The sequence below is a fragment of the Diachasma alloeum genome, unplaced genomic scaffold, assembly GCF_001412515.2.
Source record: "Diachasma alloeum isolate Michigan unplaced genomic scaffold, Dall2.0 Dall_scaffold_00553, whole genome shotgun sequence".
NCBI classification, from domain to species: domain Eukaryota; kingdom Metazoa; phylum Arthropoda; class Insecta; order Hymenoptera; family Braconidae; genus Diachasma; species Diachasma alloeum.
Window position 1 is genome coordinate 79,145 of NW_021680685.1, and position 12,244 is coordinate 91,388.

Below are 12,244 nucleotides of genomic sequence, written 5' to 3' on the forward strand. Positions count from 1 at the left end.
TTTTATAAAAATGGTTGGTCAAATATGTTCTTTTAATGGTTTACACTTGTCACATTGCTCCTCTGGCGGTTATCAACTGAACTTCACAATCTATCGACATTAAAGTAGCCTCCCCCCACCATGAGAGTTTCCAAACCTGTATCTAAGATCGTGATGGCATACTAAAATTTGATGAGGGCGCTGCCAGTTTTTCGTCTCTGGCAGGGTTGGGCGTGTAAATTACGTTGGTAAATTACACCGTTTTTTACCGACGTAATTTACTTACGTAAATTTACATTTACATTACCTCGACGGGTTTTTTATATTTTTTACATTACCTTGAAAAGCTTGTAATTTTCGGTTACTAGAATGTTCATTTTATTCCGATTAACGAAGACGCAGTATTGGACATATCAATATCATCAAAAATAGTATATTATGTCCCGAGGACACATAAAGCGCGAATCTTAACTCCACTCTGTTCGGTTAGAACGCGGTTCTCGGTACTTTGGGCATAAATATTAGGTGTGTTACTTAATTTTTACAGATTTTTCAGTAAATTTATTTAATATAAAAAATAGAGAACAACGAACTTAATCGTGGGAATATTGTCCATCGTTTTCTATGACCTTGCGCCATCTCTCAGGTAACATTCGAATGCCGTCGCGAAAGAAACTTGTAGGCTTCGAGGCGATAAAGTCATCGACGAATTTACGCACATCGTCCAGCGTTTTAAACTGTTTATCCACTAAGGCGTGCTGCATGGACCGGAATAAGTGATAGTCGGATGGGAGCAAGTCTGGTGAATATACCGCGTGCGGGAGAACTTCCCATCCCAAGTTTAAGACGGTCTTCTGAGTCACGCGGACAACGTGAGGTCGAGCATTGTCATGCAGCAGTATGACTTGCCTGCTTCCTTGCCCAGTAAATGGCCTTTTCCTATCAAGTTCTTCGCTCAGTTTGTTCAGTTGTCGGCTGTAGCGTTCCGCAGTCACCGTCTGACCTTTTTCCAGGAGTTCATAATAAAGCAGACCCTTCATGTCCCACCAGATACACAGGAGAATCTTCTTCAAGTGGATGTTCTGTTTCGGCGTCGATGTACTGAATTGTCCGGGATCTACCCACGACTTTTTACGTTTGGGATTCTCGTAAAAAATATACTTTTCATCACCCGTCCCAATTCTCCACAAGAAGTCCTTTTTTTGTGGCCGGGCAACCAGTGAAAGAGCACCTGTTCATACGTTGACCTAGGTTGTATTCGGTCATCACATGTGGGACCTACCTTCCAAGTTTTTGGATTTTTCCCATTTGCCGCAAATGCTTAGAAATAGCTGTTCAGGTAACTCCTAACGGAGCTGCAAGCTCTTGTTGCGTTTGCATTGAGTCTTCATTCAGTAGAGCTTGCAATTCCGCATTTGTAAACTTTCGAGGCTGTCCAGGACACGGCTGGTCACTCAGATCGAAATCACCACTTCTAAAACGTTTGTACCAATAATTACACGTTTCATAAGATACAACGTCGGCACCACGAACACTACATATTGATTCCCGTGTTTCAGAAGCATTTTTTCCTTGTTGGAATTCGTATAAAATGCAGTGCCGAATGTGCTGTTTATCAGTTGCCATCGTAAACTCTGCTATTCTGAAAGGTTATGTAACTTACATAGACTTGTCGCTCCGTGTTCTGAAACCTTTTGTCCGATCCTTTTAAAACCAGAAAGGACCGCGTATATATTTCTGTTGAAAGTGGCGCCCTACGCCAGTCTCCTTTTACCGAGAGTGTGGCTGACTGTGTCGCCACGGCGCCGTTGCGCCTCTCGTAGATATACTCGTACTATGCATCACTTGTGCCGCGACCGTCGTCACATTACGTGTCTGAATAAAGCTTAATTACTTTTACGATAATAAAACTGTATTTAATCGTTATTTCAATCCTAAATAACCCTTCAGGTTATGGGCCGAGCACACTTCCACTGTGCGTGATTAAAATTTATCATAAATTAAAGGATTGAATGCGATAAATCGGAAATTCCAAAAAGGACGCTATCGGGCGGCTGGGCACGTGTCCGGGTGGATCACCCGCGATACAAAGCAAGATCCAGAAAGAGGAAAAATCGAGGCGGGCTGGGTGAGTGACGACAAATGGAAAGGAAAAATGAAAAGTACTCAGAGAAAATGTAAGTACTGAAAATGCATTAATTAAGTGAAGTGAATTGGTGAGAACGAAAAATAGAAGTGATCAAAATGGCGGCCGGAAATAAATTGTCCACGACGCCGACCTGAAATCGAGATTTAGACTGAAAAGAATTAATAAAGAAATCCAATTAAATTCACAAAAAATCACTGAAAAGCAAGAAATATCTTTTATCATAAATAAAATCATATTTCGTGAAAAACAAAAGAAGAAAGCCAAGTGACGCCATGACAATAGTATCTCGGCAGTGAAGGCGAGCACGGGTTTCAACAGGCTTCAACAAGTAGACGCAACGTGTGGGTTACGCGCGCAGCCGGGGCGCGTCTGAGAGAGAGGAACGACTGCAGTCCCACACACATTGCTCGAGCAAAGCGAGAACAATAAGAAATAGAAAGAAAAACGAAAATTAGTGTGAATATAAAAATTGGTGTGAAAAACAACGATTCTCTCTTTCTCGGCCGCGTTCCGCGTGTGTGCGGGGTCCACCAGCGAAATGTAAAGCAATAAAATAAAATCAATAGACACTAGTGCAAAATTGAAATTTACAAATTAAGGATGCATCCAAATCAAAATATTTAATTGGTGAGGATATTGAATTTAGAAATATTTAACAGGCGAGAATAACAAATTAAATATTTGATGGGTCGAATCAATGAAATTGAATTTTAAAATTGCTATCTTTAGACGAAGATATTTATAAATAAATAATTACAGCTGATGAAGAACTTCTGTATGAAGTGTGGAGACTCCTAATTAGACAACATCTAATCGAAGGAAACCATGAGGGAGAAGTAGTCTCCCTGGCAATAATAGACGAAAAAGTACATGTACTTCCAGACGAAGGAATTGGATATGTAACAGGCGAGACATATGTGTAAATAGGCGAGCATACTATACACATTAGAAACGCGCAATATCAAATTGCTTGAGAAATTTAAATCAATCTCTCGCAATCATAAAAGACTTGAATGTGTTTGGAGGAGGTCTTATGTTTAGATTTTCTGAAGAGCACATTCATTCTGAATTCGGTTTGTTTATGTTTAGCAAGTCGAGTTTTGGATTTCGGATCTGAACATAAAAATTGTAACCAGATACAATAATCCTAAATTTTCTTTCGGTCTCTTTAAAATCAGATAGGAGAGATTTCTCAGAGGATCAATGGAGATGTCTGACTGTGTTAGAATCTGCATTGTTGGCTGAAGAAAAGCCAATGTGTCTACCAGGTTACGGTCCGACATTGGCTTTTCTTCAGCCAACAATGCAGATTCTAACACAGTCAGACATCTCCATTGATCCTCTGAGAAATCTCTCCTATCTGATTTTAAAGAGACCGAAAGAAAATTTAGGATTATTGTATCTGGTTACAATTTTTATGTTCAGATCCGAAATCCAAAACTCGACTTGCTAAACATAAACAAACCGAATTCAGAATGAATGTGCTCTTCAGAAAATCTAAACATAAGACCTCCTCCAAACACATTCAAGTCTTTTATGATTGCGAGAGATTGATTTAAATTTCTCAAGCAATTTGATATTGCGCGTTTCTAATGTGTATAGTATGCTCGCCTATTTACACATATGTCTCGCCTGTTACATATCCAATTCCTTCGTCTGGAAGTACATGTACTTTTTCGTCTATTATTGCCAGGGAGACTACTTCTCCCTCATGGTTTCCTTCGATTAGATGTTGTCTAATTAGGAGTCTCCACACTTCATACAGAAGTTCTTTATCAGCTGTAATTATTTATNTGCTCGGCCCATAACCTGAAGGGTTATTTAGGATTGAAATAACGATTAAATACAGTTTTATTATCGTAAAAGTAATTAAGCTTTATTCAGACACGTAATGTGACGACGGTTGCGGCACAAGTGATGCATAGTACGAGTATATCTACGAGAGGCGCAACGGCGCCGTGGCGACACAGTCAGCCACACTCTCGGTAAAAGGAGACTGGCGTAGGGCGCCACTTTCAACAGAAATATATACGCGGTCCTTTCTGGTTTTAAAAGGATCGGACAAAAGGTTTCAGAACACGGAGCGACAAGTCTATGTAAGTTACATAACCTTTCAGAATAGCAGAGTTTACGATGGCAACTGATAAACAGCACATTCGGCACTGCATTTTATACGAATTCCAACAAGGAAAAAATGCTTCTGAAACACGGGAATCAATATGTAGTGTTCGTGGTGCCGACGTTGTATCTTATGAAACGTGTAATTATTGGTACAAACGTTTTAGAAGTGGTGATTTCGATCTGAGTGACCAGCCGTGTCCTGGACAGCCTCGAAAGTTTACAAATGCGGAATTGCAAGCTCTACTGAATGAAGACTCAATGCAAACGCAACAAGAGCTTGCAGCTCCGTTAGGAGTTACCTGAACAGCTATTTCTAAGCATTTGCGGCAAATGGGAAAAATCCAAAAACTTGGAAGGTAGGTCCCACATGTGATGACCGAATACAACCTAGGTCAACGTATGAACAGGTGCCTTTCACTGGTTGCCCGGCCACAAAAAAAGGACTTCTTGTGGAGAATTGGGACGGGTGATGAAAAGTATATTTTTTACGAGAATCCCAAACGTAAAAAGTCGTGGGTAGATCCCGGACAATTCAGTACATCGACGCCGAAACAGAACATCCACTTGAAGAAGATTCTCCTGTGTATCTGGTGGGACATGAAGGGTCTGCTTTATTATGAACTCCTGGAAAAAGGTCAGACGGTGACTGCGGAACGCTACAGCCGACAACTGAACAAACTGAGCGAAGAACTTGATAGGAAAAGGCCATTTACTGGGCAAGGAAGCAGGCAAGTCATACTGCTGCATGACAATGCTCGACCTCACGTTGTCCGCGTGACTCAGAAGACCGTCTTAAACTTGGGATGGGAAGTTCTCCCGCACGCGGTATATTCACCAGACTTGCTCCCATCCGACTATCACTTATTCCGGTCCATGCAGCACGCCTTAGTGGATAAACAGTTTAAAACGCTGGACGATGTGCGTAAATTCGTCGATGACTTTATCGCCTCGAAGCCTACAAGTTTCTTTCGCGACGGCATTCGAATGTTACCTGAGAGATGGCGCAAGGTCATAGAAAACGATGGACAATATTCCCACGATTAAGTTCGTTGTTCTCTATTTTTTATATTAAATAAATTTACTGAAAAATCTGTAAAAATTAAGTAACACACCTAATATTTATGCCCAAAGTACCGAGAACCGCGTTCTAACCGAACAGAGTGGAGTTAAGATTCGCGCTTTATGTGTCCTCGGGACATAATATACTATTTTTGATGATATTGATATGTCCAATACTGCGTCTTCGTTAATCGGAATAAAATGAACATTCTAGTAACCGAAAATTACAAGCTTTTCAAGGTAATGTAAAAAATATAAAAAACCCGTCGAGGTAATGTAAATGTAAATTTACGTAAGTAAATTACGTCGGTAAAAAACGGTGTAATTTACCAACGTAATTTACACGCCCAACCCTGCCAGAGACGAAAAACTGGCAGCGCCCTCATCAAATTTTAGTATGCCATCACGATCTTAGATACAGGTTTGGAAACTCTCATGGTGGGGGGAGGCTACTTTAATGTCGATAGATTGTGAAGTTCAGTTGATAACCGCCAGAGGAGCAATGTGACAAGTGTAAACCATTAAAAGAACATATTTGACCAACCATTTTTATAAAAATAATTCCACGTGCAAAAATCAAATGCAGGAAGGGAATTATGTTTGTACGTTAATTAATTACTACTTCATTGAACTCATTATCATTCATTAAAAAATCTTCTAGTCACGTCGCGTCTCAAGCGGTCACTGCTGATACTACGAAATCTGTCGTCGTTAAAGGGGCTATCCCCATCACAAAAATTGGGTGGAGTTTTCAGACCTACATTTACGACCGTGTGTGCCACTAAATTTTCGTCTGCTCTCCTTTACTAAGTGGTGACTTCTCTCATTTGAAAAATGAATTGGCCTCACAATGCACATGTAGTATCGCATGGACTGCAAATTTTAGTGGATGGCACACTTATCTTTGGATGCCAAGCAGGCAACTTTGTAGAGCGCCATCTATTATTTTCTAACTTGCTCCCCCGAATTATAGGAGTATTACAGTTTTATTATTAATGTAGACCCGGATACGTCCCCGCATTGGTGGGTACAAAGAGGATAGACCACTGAAATGTACTATAAATACTGGAAAGGGCACTGCAATGCCAGACTCGTAAACAGGAAACGAGCCAGAGAGGAGTAGATATTGGGGGCCACCTCTCTCTCTCTCCACGGTGCGCATGCGCGTAACGTGTCAAGCGACACTCGGTACAAGCTAGTTGAGAAGCTTAGGTTGAGTTATGCGCAGTGAATTAATGTGTTAAAGATTGTTTTGATGCTAGAAGTTTTGATGCTAGACACGCAAGAAGGAATCAAATAAAAAATTTAAGACAATACGAATGTGTATAATACTTTCATAGTGGTGAAATGATACTGAAACCAAAATGGGGAAAAATTATTGCGTGAACAATTGTTCTAATAGTTGATTTCCCAACACTAACCTCACATACCATACGTAAGTAACTTTCCTTTATCCATTAATTGTTTGAAAATGTGTATAAGAAGTGAGTGCTCAAAGTTTTGAATACTTACGGCGATGTTACTAACAATTGTGATAATAGTAATCGACTGTGTGATGTTACAATTACATCGTTCTTCATCAAATACTTAATACATTATAGCTATTAAGTGTAAGGAATATTTATAATTTTATGTTTTGGTTCCTTGTGTGAAAAACTTGGATTTTGGTTTGTTTTATTAAACTCCACTATTCTAATTCTCTAATCGTTTTCAATCATTTTTCCTCTTCGCAACCGAAGAAAATCTAATTGGAACGTTCTGCTTTTTCATCACAGTATTGGAAAGATCAAATAGAGATCAGAAACTCGAGGCATGTTCTTGAATTTGAGGAATTAATTTCTCTTGAAATAAAAGTTTATATCATTGAAATATTAACTTTCTGTTTCAGGAATTATATTGGACATACCGAAATTTGAAATTCCGAATACTAAGGATGGTACTGACTCAGAGGATTTCGATTTCCCGTCAGATTAATTGAATAAAGAATCTATAGAATTGTATATTCTTATGTATTTTTTCCATGTCAATTTACTCGTAACATAATTGTAAATACCCCATGTCAGTATACATTAGGAAAGAATAAAATTTTCAACTGTCACATGTTCTGAGTTTGAATTTTCACAAAAATGACATGTGCAACCAAAAAGAACTGAATGCCAATGCTAAATTCTATACGTTGTCTAAGGTAAGAGAATACTTTTGGAGCAGACGGTTCGACAGAGACAGGTGGCCCCCAAAATCGATTCTCTCTCTTGGCTCCCTTCAGGCGGCTCAGTGCCCTTTCCAGTATGTAGTATATTTCAATGGTTCTACTGAACTATAAGTATACTGGAACGGCCCCTCGCCATTTATTCCCATAGTGAGGGAACCGTGCCAAGAGAGAGGATGAGAAGTGATCTCCCCATCCATCTATTCGAAAATCTGATCGGTCGATTCAAAAAAGGGGCGTTGCAAAGTCCTACAGTTCCCATTCAATAAAATAATTTTTTATAAATATGATTCCTACTTTATAAATTTGTACTTAGTAATTCAAGATGAACAAAGATTGCTCAGTTTTGAGGCTTTCGCGGCCATTATTAATGACATTATTGGCTTCCGGATGGATGCCGCGTTTGGCTTCAGCATTGTGCCGACGTTTCGCAAACATTGCAGTCTGCATCTTCAGGGCTATGAGCTCCGATTCTGACCAGCTGATCAATTAAAACCATACGATTGGCTAAACCCCCCTTCCCCTTCCCCTCCCCATCACAGGAGAAGACATGTGAGGACAACCCCCAAACATCGGAGCTCAGAATCGGAGCTCATAGCCCTGAAGATGCAGACTGCAATGTTTGCGAAACGTCGGCGCAATGCTGAAACCAAACACGGCATCCTCCGGAAGCCAATAATGTCAAAGATTGCTCAGTTAATCATTGCCCCGCTAAAGGATGCTAGGAGAATAGTCATTCATTATCAATTCATAGTTTACAGTTATATTTATAGGTTATAGTTATCATTCACATCAATTCATAGCTTTCATTCACATAACGCCAAGGTTATCATGAATAGGAGCCATCAATTGGGAAATATTATTCATCTGAAGAATGATATATCATTACGAATTCCAATCGAATTTGCAACCCTCAACATAACATACTTTAACCATTTTCGCGATATAAAATTGTAAATAATGTTACACATACGTACTCCATACGTAATTGAATTCCTAAGCGAAATGTATATTTGTAAATCTCCCAGCAAGTAGGTGGAGCTTTCATGGCTAAGCGTATACGCAATGCCGTCAGAAAAGGATGCGGCTATACCCTGGGACTTCTCTCTCCCGGCACGGTTTCAGTGGTTCAGGGGCCGTTTCAGTATACTTACAGTTCAGTGCTCAGTTCTCGAGGTTTGGATGACCCCAAGCTGAAACGAGTATCACCCCATAAGAAAGATGGCGCCACGGTCGATCGTCGGCAAAAAAAAGTTGGGGAGGCGGGGGCTCGGCAGTCCCACTCCGGCTGCTTATTTTATGTTTTTCAGGTAAAATAAATTATACATTATCTCTCTAGATGATAAAAAAATAGGAGGGAAAATTCAGGGGACCCAAAAATTCAGGCGACGCTTAATATCGGGGTCAGGGACAAGGGTCAGGTATAAGGGTCAGGGACAAGGGTCAGATATAAGGGTTAGGAACAAGGGTTATGGAGATATAAGGGTCATAAATATCATGCGGATGTAAAGGTCATAAGGGTTATGGGGATATTAAGTGTCCCTTGAAATATTAAGGGTCAAAACAAGGGTCACGCTAAGGGTCACAAGGATTATAAGGGTCAAAATAATGGTCACAAATAGTAACCCTTAGGGTCATAAAGTTCAAAATAAAAAAGTAGTGTTGCCTAACGCTAAAAAATTTCCAGGGTTCATAAGGGTCATGGGGTTGCTAAGGGTCATAAGATTCATGGGGTTGGTAAGGGCCATAAGGGTCACAAGGGTCATGGGGTTGCTAAGGGTCATAAGAGTCATGGGGTTGGTAAGGGCCATAAGGGTCACAAGGGTCATGGGGTTGCTAAGGGTCATAAGAGTCATGGGGTTGGTAAGGGCCATAAGGGTCACAAGGGTCATGGGGTTGCTAAGGGTCATAAGAGTCATGGGGTTGGTAAGGGCCATAAGGGTCACAAGGGTCATGGGGTTGCTAAGGGTCATAAGAGTCATGGGGTTGGTAAGGGCCATAAGGGTCACAAGGGTCATGGGGTTGCTAAGGGTCATAAGAGTCATGGGGTTGGTAAGGGCCATAAGGGTCACAAGGGTCATGGGGTTGCTAAGGGTCATAAGAGTCATGGGGTTGGTAAGGGCCATAAGGGTCACAAGGGTCATGGGGTTGCTAAGGGTCATAAGAGTCATGGGGTTGGTAAGGGCCATAAGGGTCACAAGGGTCATGGGGTTGCTAAGGGTCATAAGAGTCATGGGGTTGGTAAGGGCCATAAGGGTCACAAGGGTCATGGGGTTGCTAAGGGTCATAAGGGTCATGGAGTTGCCAAGGGTCATAAAGGTTATAGGGTTGCTAAGGGTCATAAGGGTTATGGGGATATAAGGGTCATAAATGTCATGGGGATGTAAGGGTCAACAAACCCCCATGGTCATGCCCGCATAGCCACACAGGAGGGGGGAGGAGTGAGCGGGGGGTGGCGCAGCCCCACGGGGTTGGGGAGCAAAGCGAGTAGGGGGCGTAGCTCCCTAGTAGGAATATATTATTACAAATTGAAGGAAACCATCGAAAAATTCATAAAGGGTAATATAGTGAGTTCCAACGGATGAGTCAAGCCACAGGGATCAAATGGCCTAAACGAATATATGCCGGTTTCCAAAATGTAAATCGCAAATGGAAGTTTAGCGCGTAGCTATACCTTCCAAATAACACGCGTTAGATGTGGGTTTGAAGCCCATATAATTTTTTCTTCTTCCGGAATCCTTTATTAGTATCTATTGCATTCAACGTGGATTGAACATAACAATTTTGTCATCAGGTTTTTCATTATATGAAATATCCATGATTCAAAATAAGGGTCAAGAGCGATCAGGGTTCGGGAGTAATCATTACTTTTGTAATATTTTTAGCTCTAATTACAATTGCGCGGTCAATTTCTTAATTGAGATTCTTAATTTTTTTATTACTTTATTAATCTGTAATTGAAATTGAAAATTCAGTGATAACCAAGTAATCGTCAATTGCAATGAAACGAATTACCATTGATTAGGTAAGCAGTAATCAGAAACTCAAAAATTTTCACTACTTCATCAATCATCAATATGAATTAGCATACTATTCAAATTTCCATTAATCATTAATGACGATGAGAGATTCATCAATCACTAAATAATGAGAAATTGTGAATAAGAATTGTTCAATTTTTTTGTTGGATTGCGGGTGTGGACACAATAAATAGTACACGGTTTTGTTTATTAGAACACTGATTTATTGGCTACAACACGTCTCTCGTCTCGCTTCTCGCAGTACAGTGAACTCTCACAAGTTACAACCTGAAGGAGAGGAGATCCGCGTATGCGCAAGATCTAGTCTCCCCATAACGAATATACAGGGTGTTTCAGAAGTACATGTACATCTGAACACCCTAGGATCAGGGGGTGATTCTGAGCATAAAAGTCCTCTTGCACTTTTTGATCAGACTCACCCCTAAAAAGTTATTGGCAATTAAGGGTGGGCCAATGGGGAGTGATTTTTAAGCGGGCGCACATCCATGTGATATGCAGCATATGTGTGTGTGCCCGCCCCACCATGCTACGAGACAAAAGAGTCTCTCTCTCTCTCTCTCTCTCTCTCTCTCTCTCGCNTTCTCATCGGCTGTACTATAAAACTCACCATTAGTGTTCGACTCTCTAATTTTTCGCTCGTGGTTAGAGACCTCTTCAGTGAGTATTGGAGTTCTTCGAGGATGTGAGTTCTCAGAACCGTATTTTATTCGTATCTTTTTAATATATTTTTTCTGACTCATTTTTAATATACGATTCTCTCTATCTCGTCTTATTGAAATGTTCAGAAACTCTTTCGGCTCGCCCATTACTGTCATTACAAACTCAGAACTCAGTTTCATTTTAATCTCATCTAATTTATCTTTATCGTTACTCGCCATAATTATATCATCTACGTATAATAGTAGAATTAGAAATTTTTCCTCACTGCTCTAAGTAAACAGACACGGCTCAAGATCAGAGTTCACGAGGCCCACACCGAGTGCCACTTCAGTGAATTTCTCATTCCACCGTTTTGGACTTATTCGAAGTCCATAGAGAGATTTCTCTAATTTGCACACCTTGGTCTCTCACTTCTGATCTGAGTGATGAGTGCCCTCTGGGATCTCCATGTAGATTTCCTTATCTATCTCACCATTGAGGAATGCCGTTTTCACGTCTAATTGGCAGGTGTCTAAGTTGAATTTGTTAATGATAGCAAACACGGCCCTAACCAAGTGCATTCGCGATACCGGGGCATATGTTTCTCTCAACTCGTAAAGATTTCGATCTTTAAAGCCCCGTATAACCAATGTCGCCTTGTATCGCGNCTCCCTCTCTCCCTCCCTCTCTCTCCCTCTCTCTCTCTCTCTCTCTCTCTCTCTNGATCTGAGTGATGAGTGCCCTCTGGGATCTCCATGTAGATTTCCTTATCTATCTCACCATTGAGGAATGCCGTTTTCACGTCTAATTGGCAGGTGTCTAAGTTGAATTTGTTAATGATAGCAAACACGGCCCTAACCAAGTGCATTCGCGATACCGGGGCATATGTTTCTCTCAACTCGTAAAGATTTCGATCTTTAAAGCCCCGTATAACCAATGTCGCCTTGTATCGCGTCTCACCGTTCTTCTATCTTGCGTTTAAATACCCACCTAGAGTCAATTATGTTAGCCTTCTGTCCATTTTGATTACTAATCGGTCGGTCTACA

At 40.7% G+C, this 12,244-nt stretch overlaps 1 protein-coding gene across 1 annotated transcript in view; it reads right to left on the reverse strand.

Moving 5' to 3' along the window:
* LOC107043192 (RNA-binding protein 7) overlaps positions 1 to 12,244 on the reverse strand; it is a 120,186-nt gene that overhangs the window by 10,586 nt on the left and 97,356 nt on the right. The gene's annotated exons all lie outside the window — the stretch shown is intronic.